Source organism: Limulus polyphemus, unplaced genomic scaffold (genome assembly GCF_000517525.1).
Source record: "Limulus polyphemus unplaced genomic scaffold, Limulus_polyphemus-2.1.2 Scaffold5840, whole genome shotgun sequence".
Lineage (NCBI taxonomy): Eukaryota > Metazoa > Arthropoda > Merostomata > Xiphosura > Limulidae > Limulus > Limulus polyphemus.
The window spans coordinates 1,963-8,070 of NW_013671450.1; the positions used below are offsets into that span (position 1 = coordinate 1,963).

General features: G+C 30.4%; 1 long non-coding RNA gene across 1 annotated transcript; it reads right to left on the reverse strand.

Annotated features, from left to right (window-relative positions):
• Positions 1-655: 655 nt before the first annotated feature.
• Positions 656-5,046, reverse strand: LOC111089304. The gene is made up of 3 exons (XR_002613581.1): positions 4,971-5,046; positions 1,303-1,366; positions 656-746 (listed from the first exon to the last, which is right to left on the reverse strand). It is a non-coding gene; the product is annotated as an uncharacterized LOC111089304 (long non-coding RNA).
• Between the last annotated feature and the right edge of the window lie 1,062 nt (positions 5,047-6,108).

The following is a 6,108-nucleotide window of genomic DNA, read 5'->3' on the forward strand; positions in this document are numbered from 1 at the left end:
GAGTGGTTAATGAAAGTGTTCCAAAACACGACATTAATTTGTTGATGACCTAATAGTTATAACTGTATTACAATCCTGAGTCATTCTAGAATTTAAAAAATAAAGTATGTTTCATTTTATTTCAAACGTTACTACAGCTGGTGTTACGGTAGAGAAAATAAAAGATAAATTATAAAGTTTTATTGAGGAAAAACTTGATATTCACTTAGGTGGTTCTAGATCTGCAAAAGAAATATGAAAACTGTAGGATGAAAAGAACTATTCTTATTCTTAGTACAAAATTAACTTTCACTAAGACTGACTCAATAAAGGCTTTGTAAATTCACAGACAAATCATCAGCAAAATACTGTATTAAAAAATCTGTTTTTTTTGTACAACCAACTTGTTTACTACAAGTTCACCAGATTTCCTGAAGATACCACTAGTGCAGTCAGAGTTATATAGTGGAAAAATCATGTTAGGTTTTTAACAATTCAAATATAATTTTATTTTAACATGTATAACTTTCAAATTAAAAATGTTTTATCAGGAAGTAAAACTAACTACGTTTCCCGAGGAGTTCTTTCGAGCATAAGGTGGCAATTTATCTCACTGTAAACCACAAATTATTTAGAAGACTAAGAAAAAGCGAAACAATAAGTGGCCAAGCCACTCAACAACAAAACTTACTATTTATCAAAATTTATCCTGTGATGATGCATACCTCCAGCGTTACCACGACCACCTGGATGTTTCCTGGCCTTACCTGATTAAACAGAAATTATATTTATTTACACAACTAGAATATTATACAAAATCAAACTTGTTAGTCATCTCTTTAGTGCTTTTATGAATGCTCATATACAATCCGTGCCTTACATATGAAGTTAAAAATTACCTGATGACATTAGAAGTCCTTAAAGTACCATGTATCAAACTCTAAGAACTTAAAAGTCAAAGTAAAGAATGTACGACAGTAAGTCAAATATCCTATACTGAGTACCAACAAAGCCATTTGCCAAGTACCAAAGCTCATTAGATCAGCTAAAAATAATCAAACATGATTGTGGGAGAGATGTTATTTATGTTACCAAACTCCAAGAACGGCCATTGTTACCAGTTTTATAAATCACTTACAAATCAATGTTAGGGGTAAGGATTAATAACAGTATTAGTTACAGAAGTTGTTAACAAAATTTCATGCAATAAATCTGAAGTAAATTATAGATTCAATTTTATTTAATTTTCATATACTTTACAGCATCTGTGATTCTTTAAATGAGATGAATTTAGAAATGGCACAAGATGTTTATAAAACTCACCTATACGACCATGGCCATGGCTAACATGTCCACGAAGTTTCCTGGTCTTCCTCTTATTGGTAGACTGGCAAGAAAAACAAGACAATAAGTATCATTCTAATTAAATATATAACAAGAATATTCCTGTATTATCATAAATATAATTGTAAGTTACTGAAAAACTTAGGCCTACACCATTTATATAAGATAACGTGTAATAACTGTCCAGAATTCTACATCAGAGAAACTGGAAGAAAATTGAAAACCAGATTCACCGAACATCATAATAATGACCTACTTAAGTTTACCTCCATTGTAACTAAAAAAAAATAACAGTATGTCTACACAAAAATGCTAATTTTAAACAAAGAACCAAACATCAATAAATGCAGAATGAAGGAAGCATATTAATTGAACAAAATAGTGCTACCCTAAACCAAAACCCTGGGGTACCAAAATACCTATACTAGGCTGTGAAGCAATCTCTTGTCATGTGTCTCTGTAAACTATTTGTACCTGAGGATGATATAATCTAGTCAAGCTGTCGTCAAATATGAAATGAAGAAGTACGATAACTTTATCAGAATTGTGTAAATATACTAAGAAATGTGTGTTTTGAGTTAAAATTTGTAAGATTAAAAGTGTTTTGAATTGGAGATGCTACATGCTTTTATTAAACATGTGATGAAATATAGTGTCTGTTTTCATAGCTCCATAGATGGCAGCAGTGATGTATCGACTAGAATCTAATATTCTAGTCCAGCTGAACATGAAATTTATTAATGCCTTTTTAGTTTTTGGCTTCCAAAGAGGGCCTAACCCCCTTATTCTTAAAAACACCTTCAAAATAAATATCTAATTACTTTTAGTAATTAATGTTGATATTATGTGACTATGTAATTTTTATTTTATAATGTTACAAGTTTAGGGCCGAGTTTTGGGGTGAATTTGAAGTCAATGGGAATTTTATGTTTAATGGCAAAGTTTGCCAAACATAATAAAAAACCCACCCATGTTTACCACCACTGCAACTGAAAAAAACCACAGTATATCTATACAAAAACACATACTTAAACAACGAATCAAACATCAATAAATGCACAATAAAGGAAGCCATATTAATTGAACAAAGCCCCACCTTAAACTAACACCCAGGGGTACCAAGATACTTAAACTAAGCTGTGAAGCAATCTCCAATCATGTTACCTTTCTGTTCCATACTGTAAATATATTCATATGTCTCTGTAAACTACTTGTACCCGAGGGTGACAATCTTGTCAAAATGTTGTATATTTATATAAAAGATTTCTTCTTTACCCAGTCAAGCCGTCTACAAACTTTTATTTTCAGTATTTCATAGTTTATGGTTTTGGTAATTAATAAACTTTTTAAATATCAACTTATCCATATTTTCCCATTAAAAACAGCACTTAAAATAAACTGAAAGACAAAGAAAATGAGTACCTGCAGTAATAAACAGTTTTTCCGTGAGAACGGGAAAAGAGTTTACATACATACTTTCTATCCAAAGTACTCAACTTTACATAACATCAAAAGACACCATGTAAGCTTCGTTGGAGATTCTTTAGAACAGCAAAACAATATATACATATATATTGGGTAGTATTACAAATACCTGTAGTTTCTATTTACAAAAACTGTGATGAATTCTTTCATCAACTCGGTACACTAAGTTGACAATATTCATTTAGGCCGATAAAAATCATGAGGAACACAAAATAAAAACAATTGTAAATCTACATTTTCAATGGTCTGCAAACTTATACTTATTATTTTAAAATATATATTACTACTAGTCATACATATAGATTAACAGAGTTAAAAACAAAACACAGTTGGTTGTAATAAAATAACGCATCATCTTTATTTCTAAGGTTACAAGGTATCTGAAATGTTGGGACTTGTAAACAATGATATTGGATGTATCGTTAAGTATGGAAGTACTTATGAGAATGTTAAAATAATAAAGCTACATAGATGTGTGTGTGTGTGTGTGTGGTCAGATGAAGAGATCATAAATATCTTACAAACTACTGCCATGCGGATGTGTACCACAGCTCATCATAATCGTGCATAAGTTGTGACGAGCGTAGTATCACAATTTATAAATACCATTGCAAACAAAATCATATTGACGCTATAAAACATTGAACATCAGTTATATATAATGAGTTTTATAATAATTTTTCTCTAGACCATTATACCATTTTTTTTAATTCTGTTGCCGACTTACCTGATAACTGGAATAATATTGTGTATATACTCGCTAGCCATTCTGTTGCCGACTTACCTGATAACTGGAATAATATTGTTTATATACTCGCTAGCCATTCTGTAGCCGACTTACCTGATAACTGGAATAATATTGTTTATATACTCGCTAGCCATTCTGTAGCCGACTAACCTGATAACTGGAATAATATTGTTTATATACTCGCTAGACATGTGATGTAGAATCCCCTCCCACACACATATCTCTATAACTAATGAATATAATGAACTTTTGAAGTTCGGGAAAATTGTTAGAAGCTATATTTAAAACAAAAGTGCCAGAAATTATACATGTTTTACACAATCTGTATTATATTGTATTACACAAAGCCACATATGTATATAACATCAAATGAAGCACACAACTTGCAACAGTATGTCCTAAACAATGAATGCAAAAGTACCAAAGACCATGAACTACAGCTCCAGAAACTTGTTTATAACAAATATCAACCTCAAATTATCACGTGAGAGTAATTACATGTTAAAAAATATATAAATAACGAACATAAGTACTACCACCCCATAGTATACCCTAACCTCATAGTTTATAACTAACTAAAATAAATACATTTTGCTCTTTGGACTAAACTAATTACAACATGTAAAGTATATGCATTCTTTGTTTTCAATATTCATTTATTTCAGAAATTGTTGATCTTCACGTGATACATTTCCTGCTAGTACACTACATCTTTTTCACACCCTCTACCAATATCCAACTAATTAATGAAACAACGTAACCTAACCCTTGCAAATAATAACGTATGAAAAGTATATTAAATTAGCTACAAATATTACAAATACCATGTTGAATTTTACTTTCCACCTGAATAGGTAGCTTGGTTCGATTTTAAGCTAACATTAATAGTAACAGTTGGAAAAACAGACTGATTTTTTAACTATTAATGTGACTAAGTAACAAAAAAGTTAATACTGCAGTTACAAGCACTTGTGTTCCATTCATACAGTTACTAACAGTTGCCGAGACTTGAAAGTTCACTAATACTTATGTGATTGTGTCTAATGATCTCAATTTTCAGTCTTTCCGCATTTTCTACAAGTATAAAGACACAAATTAAATAATACTATGACCAGAACGATAAAAGTGTAAGAAATCCAGAAAACTTAACAAGGAGTATAATGGATCACATCTGAAAATTTAACTCAGTGTTCACTGTTGGTAGTAACCCTAACTTAGTTTTTTTAAACATGCAGATACTTTGTGAGATTACATGTAGTTTAATTACAAGTTGTGCCATTCTAACGATATAGTTATAATCAAGAGAAACTACAAAAACGAATTATCAAAAAATACATTAATGATGTAATAAAACCCTTTCTTTTTAAAAGATTGAATCAGATTCAATTTTATACAACTACTCAATAAAACTCACCATTTCCAAGTTAAAACAAGAAGAGAAATAACGCGAGATCGCACGAGAAACTATTAAGCGTTGTTACCCAGATTGACGAAAGAGGGCAATGTTCAAGAATCAACCCATAATTTATTATAAAAATTTCTGACCGAGGAGATACCTTCACTAGATTATAACAATTATTTATTTAAAAACTGTTAAACGGTAATGAAATGAAAATGGATTAAACCAACGTTTCACTGATACTAATTCAGCATAATCAGGTTTACGAAAATAATACAATAGAGAGTTTAGGTTAATAAGAATTTATATTATAAATTGCTATTTTATTAAAGATAATCTGTCTACAACAGGGAATTGAATCTTGGATATTAGCGTTCTAAGAATAACTGTTTCGACGAGAAGGATGGATGAAAAAAACTGTAATCGCAGCAATTCCATTCGAACACATACTTCAACTTTCCGATACAGCTCCAATGAACTATTTGGCCTGAACTTGTAAGCCGATGTTCATACACGTTGAATGATCTTGTTGCAATGAAAATTGCAGCGCTGGGCAACAGTGCTAGTCATGATAAGTAGACAGAGCACAATAGATGATGGACTCAATTCTAAGAGCATGGGTACCTGAAACAATATTATTATAAAGTATGTCTAATCATCGGTAAAAACGAATTCTAATTCATGTTAATTATTTAAATCAAACAGCTGTCTTTATTTTTTATCCTATGAATATTACTTAGTTAAAAGGTATTGAAACCAGATTTTTAGCGTTTTAAGCCCTTAAAGTTACCGATGAGCCACCGCGGCGCTGAAACCATTAGACTTTGTGTTGTATTTTATATACTATTATTACATTCTTTATTGCATTGCTGAAAACTCAAAAACATAAAGTTTGTGGACTTGTTTTATTTTCGAAAGAATAATAATTTCAGATATTTCTTTGTTATTTCGAGAACTGGTAGTAGATTAAAATTTAAATATAACTGGCTGAAACATTACTCAAAATTTTTAATCTTGCCAAATGGAAATATTTTTATCGAATATTATATTAATTAATATAAAATACTTATTAGAATATTTGCTATTTTGAAAACGAAACTGTTTATTCTTCGAAATCTTTCAAAATAAATTGTTTTTTTCATTTCAATTTTAA